The sequence below is a fragment of the Cervus canadensis genome, chromosome 3 (genome assembly GCF_019320065.1).
Source record: "Cervus canadensis isolate Bull #8, Minnesota chromosome 3, ASM1932006v1, whole genome shotgun sequence".
NCBI classification, from domain to species: Eukaryota; Metazoa; Chordata; class Mammalia; order Artiodactyla; family Cervidae; genus Cervus; species Cervus canadensis.
Window position 1 is genome coordinate 103,320,285 of NC_057388.1, and position 14,627 is coordinate 103,334,911.

At 54.6% G+C, this 14,627-nt stretch overlaps 1 long non-coding RNA gene across 1 annotated transcript; it reads right to left on the reverse strand.

Annotated features, from left to right (window-relative positions):
* Positions 1-9,125: 9,125 nt before the first annotated feature.
* LOC122438004 lies at positions 9,126-10,958 on the reverse strand. The gene is made up of 2 exons (XR_006268420.1): positions 10,915-10,958; positions 9,126-9,463 (listed from the first exon to the last, which is right to left on the reverse strand). It is a non-coding gene; the product is annotated as an uncharacterized LOC122438004 (long non-coding RNA).
* Between the last annotated feature and the right edge of the window lie 3,669 nt (positions 10,959-14,627).

Below are 14,627 nucleotides of genomic sequence, written 5' to 3' on the forward strand. Positions count from 1 at the left end.
GTTTCTCCTGGTATGCTGAAAGGTGGTGACAGGGACCGGGGTGACGGCGAGGTATTTCTCGGCGCGGGTGCTCGCGCCGCCTGACATTGGCCTGCGGTCCCCCTCTGATGGGAGAGCATTCCGCTGCCCCGTGGGTGGGGAGTCAAGAATCTTTCTCCCTCCCGTCCCCTCTCCTCCCGTCCGTCCGGTCGTCGTACCTCACCCAGGGACTTTCTGCAGAAGTGTTGTCGCGTCCCGTTCTCCTGTCCGCGTCGGTGACTGAGCGTAGAAATGCGCACTAGGACGGACCCTGTCTGGCAACGAGTCCCCGCCGGTCGCCCCCGGGAGCTCCCGTGCTGCGGCCGCCGGCTCTCTCGACAGCTGCCTGTCAGTTGCTCTTTTAGATGGTCCGGCGGGGGGGCGGTCCGCCGGGCCGCCCGCCCCAACTCTTGAATGAATGCCCTCGGGCTGTGGAAGGAGGCTGCGTGGGAGGGGCACCTTGGGCCAGAGGTCACGGGGAGGGTGGACGGCTAGCCAGTTCAAGAAACTTGCTTGATTGGGAGAGCAGGTGTTTGGACTCAAGTGGAATGGGCTTTTCCTCCTTTTTGGCCTTGTCACTTGGCATGGGGGGGATCTCCCTTCTCCCGCCAAGAGTTTCAAACAAAGACACGAGAGATCACCCGGATCCACTCACTCCGGTCAGGTTCAGAGCCAGAACGGCAAGGATCGAACCTCTCCTGGTGACACCCAACCGCCTGCCCGCCAACTCGGAACACACTCCCCGGTCTGCCTGCCAAAGACAAGTGGCTGGATGGTGTTTGAGGGGAGGGTGGCAGATTCACGTTTCATGGGAGTGGTCTTGATCAACGGAGGTGATGAGCTTAGAAAAACACAAGCCCAGCCAAATGTTCAGGAGGGTGTCCATGCGTGTTGGTTGTTTTTGGCCTGACTCTGTGTCTCTGACCGCACCACCCAAAGGCACGCATCCCCGATTCTGTCTCTGTGTGTGTGTGTGTGTCTCTCTCTCTCTCTCTCTCTCTCTCTCTCTCTCTCTCTCTCTCTCTCTCTCTCTCTGACTGTGTTGTCCTTTGCATGACTGTGTGTGTGTCTGCCCCCGCGCGCCCCACACACACACACCTGGCACCCGCACACAACACACACACACGCCCCCGCACACCACACAAGCAACACATTGTGCACACCACAGACACACCCCACGCGTGACCCCCACACACAGCGGCCCCACACCACCCACGTCGCACACCACTCACCCCACCTCTCTCTGCTGTCCTTTCTGTGCGGCTAGGGGCAGAGTGTGGGGTGTGTGGGAGATATTCGTGGGGTGTCTGGGGTGTGCCTGTCACTGGTGCGGGTGGGAGGGGCCGTGGGCAGATACACACACACACACACACACCCTCTGACTGGGTTGTCCTTTGCCTGGGTGTGTCTCTGCCCGCCCCTTCTCGCACCCTCAGGCACACACCCACAGGCATACCCCACACACCCTGGCCCCCCCCACACCCACACACACCAACCCCCCCCACACACACATACTCTCTGTGTTGTCCGTGGTGGGTGGGGGAGTGTGTGGCCGGGGCGTGAGCGAGTGGGGCGTGTGTGGCTATGCAGAGACACAGCCAGGCAAAGGACAACACAAGTAAGTGGTGCGTGCGTGAGGGTGTGTGTGTGTGTGGCTGTGTCTCTCTGCCCGCCCCGTCTCACTCGCACCACCCTGAGGCACACCCCCACACACCCCACACATACCCTCACACACCCCACCCCCACATACCACACACACACCCACAACACAGCACAGTGCCCCCACACACGCAACACCTGTGCATGCCACAGACACGCCACACCACACCACACCACACCCACTGTGTGTGTGTGTGTGTGTGTGTGTGTGCTCCTGTTCCTCGTTTGCTTTCTCCTTCCCTTCCTCGTCGTCCCTCTGCCCCTCCCCTCCCTCCCTCCACCTTCACAGGACAGGAGTGCCTTTAGATGAGTTAATACACCCTTGACATGATTTCTACAGTCTGACCTGTCCCTCGCTGCAGACGAGCAAACCGACAACAACTGAAAGCGATGGTGTTTGCCACTTGGGGCATACCTTCCACAGGCTCCAGTGATTGACACGCCACCCACTTCCCCGAGCCAATCCTAGGAGCCTTCACCCAAGGCTCTTGCAGACATTCTTCACATCTGTCAGTCCTTCCAAGTCACCCGCCATCATCAGGCGAGGTGTAGAGAACCGATGGAAAAACTGGAGGAAGGACTTCTTCCATGGGGTGGGAGGAAATGAGGAAGGAGTAGGATGCTAAAGGTGCGATGCCTGACTTCTTGACGAAGCGAGGATCGATCGGGGTGGGGGTGGGAAGAGGGGCAGGACTGTCAACTTAGGAGGTCCGGTTAACACGTTGCACATATAAATGGTACATCAAGACAATCAAACAAGCACCCCATCAAAGTGCTTACAGGGCAGGTAGAAAAAAAAAAAAAACAAACAAAACAAAAAAACACAAAAAACAAGCACCCCACTATGCAGCCCAGGAGAGTGTAGACTTATGACTTTGCATTAACCTCTAAGGGGAAAGAATCTGAAAACCTGACGCGACGAACACGACTTTGTAAACCCACTCGATACTTCATTGTTGCCATAAGGGTGGTGTCATTTGCATATCTCAGGGGATTGGTACTTCTCCGGGCAACCTCGATTCCAGCTTGTGCTTCATCCCACCCAGCGTTTCTCATGATGTGTACTCACTCAGCATGTAAGCTGGATAAGCAGGGTGACAACATATACAGCCTTGATGGACTCCTTTCCCTATTTGGAACCACTCTGTTGTGTTCCATGTCTACTTGTGACCTGCAGAAATACCGGGGTTTTGTTTGTTTGTGTTTTGTTTTGTTTTGTTTTTTTAATTCCCTAACCTGAATGAAACAGCAAGAGAGACAGAGAGAAGAGGGAGGGGGAGGGGGAGGGGGAGGGGGAGGGGGACGGGGAGGGGGACGGGGAGGGGGTGGGCTAAGTAAGTAAATAAATAAATATAAATAAATAAATAAGAAAAGGACCCTACCGTTCACTCTGTTGCTTTCCACACACAAAGCAAAAACAGAGGCCCCAAGGGACACAATGTTTACAATGTGAATTTTGAAAGAGGGACATCCCCTTTGGTCACTTCATACACTACCCCTATCAGCAGGATGCAATCGTTTCTGTTTTTCCCTCTACCTGGTCCCTCCAGACTTCAGAAGCTCTCAGCGAGGGTTCTTATCGCCTTGGCGATAGAGTGATTTTTTCCACACGTTCCTTAGGGGCCCGGAGGATGTTTCCGTGAAGCGGGGGATACACACTTCTGGATAGGAGAGTCCTGTGCTACGTGTGGTTTGTTCTTTTCTTTGCGTGTGGCTCTTCACCCGAGAGGGGGACTGGGTCCTGAAGTTTTCCGAGTGGCCTCCGATATCTGGGGGCAACCCTCTCTGGGGGGAAACATGTCCCATGTTCTCTTGCCCTGCTGACGGAGAACTCAAAAGGCCCTGTGCCTGAATCCCTGCGGATGGAAGCTAGAGGACTTGGTGAACATTTCTGACAGAGCTTCCCCGCTGGCTCACACAGTCTAGAGTCTGCGTGCCATGTCTCTGACTGCCTGCACCCACAGGCGCACCCCACACACCCCTGCTGCACACACACACGGCCCCACGTGGCACCCGTACCCAGCACACACACACACACCACACATCCCCACACACGCAACACACCTGTGCACACCACAGACACACCCCACGTATACCCACAGACACCACACGCGTACCCGCACACACCACACACACACCCTCCCCCCACCCACCACACACACCGGCCTCACACCACCCACTCACCCACCCACTCACTCACTCACTCACTCACTCACTCACTCAGTCACTCACTCCCTCCCTCCCTCTGACTGTGTTGTCCTTTCTGTGTGGGGGTGGGCCTGCGGGGGGGGGGGGGCGGTGTGTGTGTGTGTGTGGGGGTAGGCGTGGGGTGTGTGGGAAGTTCCTGTCGCTGGTTCGGGCGTGAGGTGCCGTGGGCAGATACACACACGCACACACACACACGCACACACACACACACACACACACTCTGGGTTGTCCTTTGCCTGGCTGTGTCTCTGCCCGCCCCCTCTCAAATTCGCACCACTGACAGGCACACCCCACACACACCACACACACAACACCTGCGCACGCCACACAGACACACCACACCACACACACACACACACACACGCTGTGTTGTCCTCTGCCTGGCTGTGTCTCTCTGCCCGCCCTCTCTCACACTCGCACCACCCTGAGGCACACACCACACGCATCCCCACCCCCCCTGCTCCCCCCCCCCCGCCCCCACACACACTCTGTGTTGTCCTTTGCGTGTGTGGTGTGGGGCGCGGGTGTGGGGGGGATTGTGGTGGGGGGGGTGTGGGTGCGGGGAGTGCGGGGTGAGTGTGGGTGCGGGGAGCGCGGGGGGTGTGGGTATGCGTGGGATGTGCCTCCGGGTGTTGCGAGTGTGAGAGCGGGCGGGCAGAGGGACACAGCCAGACACACACCCATGCACACACTCTGTGTTGTTCTTTGCCTGGCTGTGTCTCTCTGCCCGCCCCCTCTCACACTCGCACCCCCCGGAGGCACACCCCACACACCCCACGCATATCCACACACACTACGCCCCCACACACCACACACAACACACTCCCCCCCACACACCACACACGCAACACCTGCGCATGCCACAGACACACCACACCACACCACACACACACACACACACACTGTGTGTGTGTTCGTGTTCGTGTTCCTCGCTTTCTCCTTCCCTTCCTCATTGTCCCTCTGCCCCTCCCGCCCCTCCCTCCACCTTCACAGGACAGGAGTGCCTTTAAGATGAGCCTGCCTGTTGTTAATACACCCTTGACATGAAGATTTCTACACTCTGACCTGTCACGCCTGTAACCTGGGGGGTGGTCAAACCTCCTTGGTACGCTAGGTATATAGCTTTCTCCGTGGAAGGTGGAAGCCTTCCTTCCGTCCCTCGCTGCAGACGAGCAAACCGACAACAACTGAAAGCAACGGTGTTTGCCACTTGGGGCATACCTTCCACAGTCTCTAGTGATTGACACGCCACCCACTTCCCCGAGCCAATCCTAGGAGCCTTCACCCAAGCCTCTTGCAGACATTCTTCACATCTGTCAGTCCTTCCAAGTCACCCGCCATCATCAGGCGAGGTGTAGAGAACCGATGGAAAAACTGGAGGAATGACTTCTTCCATGGGGGGGGAGGAAATGAGGAAGGAGTAGGATGCTAAAGGTGGGATGCCTGACTTCTTGACGAAGCGAGGATCGATCGGGGGGGGGGGGGCAGGACTGTGAACTCAGGAGGTCCGGTTGAACCCGTGCACATATAAATGGTACATCAAGACAATCAACAAGCACCCCATCAAAGTACTTACAGGGCAGGTAGTAAAACAAACAAACAAACAAACAAAACACACACACACACAAACACAAAAACAAGCACCCCACTATGCAGCCCAGGAGAGTGTAGACTTATGACTTTACATTAACCTCTAAGGGAAAAGAATCTGAAAACCTGACGCGACGAACACGACTTTGTAAACCCACTCGATACTTCATTGCTGCCATAAGGGTGGTGTCATTTGCATATCTCAGGGGATTGGTACTTCTCCGGGCAACCTCGATTCCAGCTTGTGCTTCATCCCACCCAGCGTTTCTCATGATGTGTACTCACTCAGCATGTAAGCTGGATAAGCAGGGTGACAACATATACAGCCTTGATTGACTCCTTTCCCTATTTGGAACCACTCTGTTGTGTTCCATGTCTACTTCTAACTGTTGCTTCCTGACCTGCAGAAATACCGGGTTGTTGTTGTTGTTGTTTGTTTGTTTGCTTGCTTGCTTGCTTTGTTTTGTTTTGTTCTGTTTTTTAATTCCCTAACCTGAATGAAAAGCGAGAGAGACAGAGAGAAGACGGAGGGATGGGCGGGCGGGCGAAGTAAATAAATAAATAAAAATAAAATAAATAAGAAAAGGACCCTACCGTTCAATCTGTTGCTTTCCACACACAAAGCAAAAACAGAGGACCCAAAGGACACAATGTTTACAATGTGAATTTTGAAAGAGGGACATCCCCTTTGGTCACTTCATACACTACCCCTATCAGCAGGGTGCAATCGTTTCTGTTTTTCCCTCTACCTGGTCCTTCCAGACTTCAGAAGCTCTCAGCGAGGGTTCTTATCGCCTTGGCGATAGAGTGATTTTTTCCACACGTTCCTTAGGGGCCCGGAGGATGTTTCCGTGAAGCGGGGGATACACACTTCTGGATAGGAGAGTCCTGTGCTACGTGTGGTTTGTTCTTTTCTTTGCGTGTGGCTCTTCACCCGAGAGGGGGACTGGGTCCTGAAGTTTTCCGAGTGGCCTCCGATATCTGGGGGCAACCCTCTCTGGGGGGAAACATGTCCCATGTTCTCTTGCCCTGCTGACGGAGAACTCAAAAGGCCCTGTGCCTGAAGCCCTGCGGATGGAAGCTAGGGGACTTGGTGAACATTTCTGACAGAGCTTCCCCGCTGGCTCACACGGTCAAGAATCTGCCTGCGATGCAGGAGACCCGGGTTCCATCCCCGGGCCAGGAAGGTCTCCTGGAGAAGGACATGGCAACCCGCTCCAGTACCCAACTCTGACGTCTAGACATCTCCTTGACTGACTCCCCCTCCACCGACTGGTTTCGAATGAATCCACTCCAGGGATGAACCGGTGTGTTTCCTTGCTTTCCCTACAAGGGCCTCTGAGGAAAAAAATTACCTGATTGCTTGCACCCCAGGCCTGCTTTCCCGAACCTGTCTGTGGACCTCACAGCCTCCTGAGAGGAGATACGATAACTGTTTCACTGAATGGAGGATCTGTGCTCAGAAACTCTTTCCACGACATGGAGGCCCGTACTAACTAACCTATTTGGTCCTGCCCTCGTTCCTTCCTTCTTTCCTTCTGGATTTGTTGTTGTTGTTGTTGTTCCCCCCTTTCTCCCCCCCCCCTTTTTTTTGGGGGGGGGGACTTCTCTCTCAGGTCCATGCACACGCACACGCGCCGTTTCTCACGTACACGCGTACATGCATGCACTCACACACACAGTCACCAGTTCAGCTTTTCATGGGTTTCAGGGAAGTGTCAGAGGAGGGAACTGCTGGGGTCCGGAGCAGGCCGCCCACCCCACCCCACCCCCCCTCACATGAACCTCCATGTCCTGTGGAGTGTTTTGGACTCAAGTGACTTAAGAACCAAGAACCGGCCAGCGCCAGAGGAACGCTCCGCCCCTCCCTCCTTCTCTGTCTCTCTGAAGGCAGGCAGGAATGAAAACCTCCCTCCACGGAGGAAGATGTCAAGTGATGATGGCTGCTTGGACGCACGTCCGTGATCCTCACATGCATGAGTGGGGTTTCCTGGGTTACGAAAAGGAAGAGACTTCTTTGGCCTGACACAAGGCGAAGTTTGTCCCCCAGCCTCCCGCCCCCCCCCCCCCCAGCCCCCTTCCTCCGCGCGGTGCCCAAGGGGCAGCCTCAAGGTGGGGAAATGGAGAAATGGGGGTGGGGCGGATCACCATTCAATAGAGAGAAGCTCGAGGCAAAGCCAAAGGCTCTGACTTGACTGGAAAGCTTTCTGCATTTGAATGAAGCTATCTGACGAGGCCCTGCAGGGGGAGGGTGGGGGTGGGGCCCACAGACAATAGCCCCTGCCTGCCTGCCTGCCTGCCTGCCGGGCTGAGGAGGCCCTCTGGCGGCGGTGGCGGGGCCATGCCCCCGACTCCTGCAACTCGGTCCCCTCAAGGAAACTTCTGGGGTGACTCCCTTGTCCAGGGAGTCATCAAAGTTGGCCTGTTTCTGAAAAAGGCCCGAGTCACAGCTGTGACAGAGTCCCTGGATCTCTTCTTGACACATGGATTGACCTGCACCCTCCCATCCTGTCAGATCCTTTGGACACTCCCAAAGAGGTCTTTGGCCTGGGCCAGAAAACAAGCCAAGATAAACAAATACGTTTTTGTCTGTTTTTTTTTTTTTTGAACAGGGCGAAAACGATGCAGGGCCGTGGATCAGAGAGAAACTTGCTCCTCTCACACGCGTGAAGGCAGGAAGGTCTCAGCGGGAGAGAACCTGCCTTCACTTTTCACTTCTCAGGGGGACCTGGACCGGTCCCCTCGCCTCGCACGCCCCCAACCCCTAGCCCAGCTCTACACCACCACCACCACCACCACCACCACCACCACCACCACCACCACCACCACCCCCGTCTCGTCTCCCCAACGTCAGCCCCACTCCCACCCCCACCCTCCGGCCACCGAGGGGGCCCCGTGGAGGGGTGGCCATGGCCTTCTCAGCCCCTGTTCTGAGATGTCACTTGGGAAACCGCTCTAGGCCGAGATGCCAGATTGCTGCCCTGCTGCTTCGTGTCCGTCTCCATCAGCCATGCCCAAAAGGCACGTGAAATAATGGACAGCAAATAGTGCACCCAGAAAACACAGAATGATCCTCCTGAACACCGCACAGCCATTTTTCTGTTTTTACATAGAGGTCGTTGATATCCCCGCTTGATGCATGAATAGTATTTACACAGACTCGATTTATTTTCGCTTTGATTGGGGGTGCCCTATCCAGAGAGATCACGCGGGTCCTAAAGCAAACCCAGAACAGAGCAGAACAGAACCAAAACCACAGCCAAGTCGAGGGAGTGCTGAACCAGAGGAGCTCACACAGCCTACGATGTGTCCCAGATTGTGAAGGAGCGTTTGTGCTCACGTATCTATGTGGAGGTCTGAAGGGTCACTCGCCAGCGATGCAGATGTCATGCGAGTGGCCGGAGATGTTTCTCCATAGGATCTCTTGGGATGTCGCACGCAGGCAGGGTGCCCGGTGCAGGGGCACCCTGGGAGGTCCGATCCCCCGAAAAGTTGGCATGTGGGGCGCAGGCAAGCACACAACGTTTTCTTGCAGGGAGGGCCGAGCGAGGAGAATTCAGGGGTAAATACCTCCAAGCCCCCAGCTGCTGCTGCTGCTGCTGCTTCTTCTGCTTCTTCTTGTTTTTTTGTTTTTGTTTTTTTTTTTTTTCCTGCCCCAAGCTTCTTGAAAGGGTTCCACGTAGCATTCTGAAAGGTCAGGTGATGGAGGGACAGGGTTCGTGGTTGCAAACGTCTGGCTGTAGGAATTCTTTGTCTTTGGTGACTGTTCACCACGTGGGTCAGGTCATGAGGTTCCTATACCCCTTCCACGGGACAGATGTTCACTGGGGGAGTGGGAAGGGTCCACACTCCTGTTCCCACTGCTCCCCTCCGTGAACTGGAGTGCGAATCTAGATGGGCCTCTGACGACACACATCGCCGGGTTACATCACGCCGGTTTGGCCTTCGGTTCTCACAAACTGGCACTCTTGCTGCTTCTCGAAGTGTCCTAGAGAAGAAGACATCGGATTCCACATTAGAGCAGCTTCTTTGACTAGCGAAGGCACAACAGCCACAACAAGCGGGATGGATAAACACAGAAGTTGGTTTCCTTCGGACTATGGAGCGTGCATGTGTGTGTGTGTGTGTGAGAGAGAGACAGACAGAGAGAGAGAGAGAGGCAGAGAGAGGCAGAGAGAGAGAGAGAGAGAGAGAGAGAGAGAGGCAGAGAGAGAGGCAGAGAGAGAGAGAGAGAGAGGGAGAGAGAGAGAGAGAGAGAGAGAGAGAGATGCCTTTGTGGTTCTAAGGCAAGCACTGAGGAGTTGAGACTTTCTTTAACGAACATATTTTCCTTCATTTCAGTCGTGATGGTCCAATGATTTGGATGACAACATTTCATGTTTCAGGTAGATGATTTTAGAAGGCTGTGAAGGGACTTCCCTGCCTGGTGGCCCAGTGGTTAAGAATCCACCTGCCGATGAGGCAGGGGACAGGGTGTTTTCGATCGATCCCCGATCAGGGAAGATGCCACTGGGCTCCGGGCAGGTTCGATACAACCCTATAGAACGGACAATGCCAGGCAGGCGTGAAGGCGAGGGCAGACGGGGGACTCTGGACGAGGATGACTGACACTGACGTCTCCGTGTAGGTGGGTTGTGGCCGGCACACTCCTCTGGGGCAGGATGTTCCTAAGACCGTTGCGGGAGGAGCAGGGGACCTAGGGGAACTCTCTGTCCTCTCTGCTCCATTTTGCCCCCGGAACCCTAATCTGCTCAAAGAGAGGATTCAGCCTATGGAAAGACAAACTCACATGTGAGTGAACCTCCTTTCTAGTTCACTTGAATTCTGAAAGCGCGACGGTCAGATTCACTCAACTCTCTGGATGTCTGTTCTTCCTGAGATCCCGGCCTATTCACTGGAAGAACACATGGAGCCGGATGAGTTCTCCCTCTGCACGGCGGCTCCAGTGTGCACACATTTCAATGGCTACGGCTTGTGGACATCGCACCGAGAGCCTAACCCCGGTGTTTCAGACGCCTGTTTCTACCATGGCTGAACAGGTCTAACTGCGGGAAGCCCAAAATTTGCCCCTGCCTGTTCGATCTGCAGGGACTCTGCAAAGAAAGAACACACGTGCCCAGTCTCATGACCGATCCCCTTTTTCGGAGCTAGCCTGGCGTGTGATCTGTTTTCCAGGCCATAGGCACGCACTGGCACTGGGGAGTTGTGTTCCCCCTCTCCCCCCCCCCCCGGCCTCCTCCTCCTCCTCTCTGCCCCCACCCTTCCCTTCCCTTCCCCCCACATGCACGCTCCCTCACCCCCACCCCCGCCCCGCCTGGGCCCGGCCCGTCCAGGTCTCCCCCCCCCGTGGAAAAGGCCAGGAAGAAATGGTCCCAGAACGACGCAGCCGAGAAACAGTGGAAGTCCACTTGGATGCGGTTAGGAAACACCTGAGCATACCTAGGCCGACACTGCCACCGTGTGGGATGAGAGGCCAGTGAGAGAAGCTCAAGAGTTCAGAGGAGGAGGAAGAGGAAGAGGAAGAGGAGCAGGAGGGAGGCAGGCGGCGGTGGGGGGAGGGGAGGGACAGGCTGAAGCTGTCTCAGGGCGATGACGTGGGTGAAAACGTCCCCCTTCAGAAGGGCGCTCCGAAGAGAGAGTTCCGGCGGGACCTTGAGAGCACACAGGGCTTCGTTTTGGAGGCTGACCTTAAAGCTGGGAGTGGGGGGGGGGGAGGGAATCATCCAGACATACGAAAGACACCAGGCCGGGAAGGCAAGACAGATTCTTTACAGAAGTGAATCGGATGCTTTTCTGTCAGTGTGTTCCATAATCAGACTATCATGGAAATCCATCCATCCACCCATCCATCCATCCATCCATCCATCCACCCATCCATCCATCCATCCACCCACCCATCCACCCATCCATCCATCCATCCATCCATCCATCCATCCATCCATCCATCCATCCATCCATCCATCCACCCACCCACCCACCCACCCACCCACCATCGTTTCGCTCCTTTTCTGTCCTCTACATTTTTAATGGCGAGTGAGTGAGAGAGTCTTTCAATGGTTTGGTAGGATTTTTGAATGTCATGTCGTAGGACCATGGTACTTTTCAGCCATGGATGAACGTGACGGCTTCTTGTTTCAGCTTCAGCTTTCAGGGTTATCCTGAACTGCCTCGCCAAGTGAGGCCTGTGTGTCCCTGTGTGCTGGAGGAAGGACACTTGTGCTATCCACATCTTCATCTTGGACTGGACAAAACCACCGTTGGGAATGTGTTCCTTGGCTTCGTTTCCTTTCCCTATGGCACTGACCTGACCGTCCTGTCCACTCTTTGTATCCTTTATCTCCCTCTCCCCCTCAAGGCACTTGGTCCTTTTCTTCCTCCTCCTCCTCCTGCTCCTGCTCCTGCTCCTCCTCCTCCTCCTCACCCTAGTTTCTCTCCCCCACCCCTCTCAGTCCCACTCTCCTCAAATTGACGTCTAACTGACTGACAACGTTTTCTTTTGCCTGCCTTCCTTCCTCCCTTCCTCCCTCCCTTCCTTCCTTCCTTCCTTCTTTCCTTGTTTTGGTTTTGTTCCTGTTGTTGTTCCCCCATTATTTTTCAGGTGTACAGACGATGTTTCAGTGTAGCGCAGGAAGGACACAGCGATCACCAGGATACATCTCGTGAGTGACTGTCCGTCACCACTTGGTGTCACGGCAGATGGCATTTGGTGTCATGACGTGCCCGTGACTCACTGCTTTCATCCGTGGAAGGCTGCACCGCTTCGTCTGTCTCCGTCACCAGTGGCACTCACTCCCTCTCTCCCCTTCCCCACCCACCCCCGCCACCGCGTCACCCCCTCCCTCCTCTGGCCACCACCCATGTGTTCCTTTATGGTATCTATGCGCCTGCTTCTGATTTGTTCTGTTCTGTTCACGGTGTATCCTTTGGTAGATTCTGCATGGAAACGACTGATCTGAGGTGCTTCATTTAGCATAATAGCCTTTCTAAAGAGCTCTCCAAGTTCCTGCAGACTGTGAGATTTTATTCCCTTCTGGTGGTTGAGTCCCATTTGTCTGTGTGTGTGGGTGGGTGGGTGTGGTGTGGTGTGGTGTGTGTGTGTGTCTGTGTGTGTGTGTGTGTGTGTGTGTGTGTGTCTGCATGCGCGTGCGCACACGCGCACCTGAATAGATACAGGTGTAGGCACACAGACAGAGATTTCTATCATTCTGTTTGTACGGATGTCTACCTAGGTATAGGTGTCGATACCACACATACACACGCGCATATCTTCTTGGTCCCCGCCGTAGGCACTCCGTGGAGTTGCCGGGTTGGGTCGGATGGGGAATCTTTGGTGGAGTGTCCTGAGGGATCCCAGGACTCGTTTCCCTAGTGATGGGGTTTCTCTCTCGGTGAGGTGCCAGGTGATGAGCTCTGATATCTCTGAGTCCGTCAACACTTTTCTCAGCTGCAGGAAAGATGCATTCCATCGATCAGGAGCCACTGTCTTTTGATGTTTCAAACTTGCTGTCGCGATTGCGAGTCCAGCTCCTGGGCCTTTCCCCTCCAAGTTATCGTTGTCCAGATAAACGCCCCGGGGTGCTTCCGTGAGCCCGCCCCCACCCCCAGCTGCCCCAGCCCAGCCCAGCCCAGCCCAGCCCAGCCCCGCCATTGATTTGTCCTCTACCTTGTGCTTCTGAGTGTCTGTCTGTTCTACCTTTATTTTGAATGAAGGTGTCTGTTCGGGCCTCCTGCCGACTTCGCTCATCGGGGATTGTTTCTCTTTTGGAGGTTCAGTTGTCTGACGCCTATATGTATACACACACGCGCGCACGGAGACATCAACACAGACACATGCGTATGTATGCACATAGGTACATGTACACTGACTAATACGTACGTGTATGCATGCATACGCGTGTGTGTGCATCTATGCACATCAATCTGTGTATATGCACTCTATACACACACTTGCAACTGTACATACGTATATGCGTGTATGTTTACTTACACATACATGCGTGTATATGTATACACATATACAGCCGTACGTCTGTGTGGACGTATATACGCTACATGTAGACGTCTAGGTATGTGTGCATATGTATTTACACACGTGTACATACACGTGTGCATATACACAGGCGGATATGTGTGCATATGTAAGCATGCACGTACGTGTCCGCACATGCGTACACACACACACACACACCTGTGCGTATACATCACACGTACACAAACATGTGCATCTATATGCGTTTACACGCCCGTGTTTATTTAAATGTAGGTGTGTATATCTATGTATAGGCACATATGAGCATGTGTATTCGTGCGCGTGCATATCCGTGTACGTATGTGTATAGATGCCTGTGCATACGTATATACACGCAAGCATACATGCACACTTTAAACGCCTAGGCATATACGTGCACGCACAAACACATGCGTGTACGTGAGCATGCATGCATGCCCTTCGTACGCGCTTGTTTATACGCATGTGTGCACACGTATATATAGATGCGAATATGTGTCCGTACACATATGTACATGCGTATATGCACATGTGCGCTCTCGCTCTCGCGCTCTCTCTCTCTCTCTCTCTCTCTCTCTCTCTCTCTCTCCCTCTCTCCCTCTCCCTTTCTTTCTCTCTCTCTCTCTCTCTCTCTCTCTCTCTCTCTCTCTGTCTCTCTCTGTCTCTCTCTCTCCCCCTCCCTCCCTCCCTCCCTCTCTCTGACTTTTAAGCTGCCAGAGCAGTTCTACGACTTGACTTTCCTGCCTGGTGGTTTTGTTTCATTTCGTTTCGGTTCTACTTCAAAAAGTTATGCATTCATTGACTTGGCTGTTGTCATGGAGTCCGGGGCTTATTTAGTGGATCCCTATTGACTCGGTCCTCCTCACCACGCCCCTCAACCCCACCCCCGCAGCCCTGCCACCCCAGACCGCCCGGCCGGCCGCCCGCCTTTCCGGTGTTTGTGGCCAGTGATCTTGAAATCCACGTTCTCCTGACCTCAAGTGCACTTTCCCCACCCACCCGCGCTTGCTTGTGTTTGTTGTGTTTGGACTTGGTCACGGTCTCTACCCAGGTTGAGTTTTGTTTTCTCTTGTTGGGGGTCCGAGTGTCTCCTTCGTTTCCTTTCTTGCTCCTGGGTTTGCGTGTCTGTGTCTGTGTCTGCTTT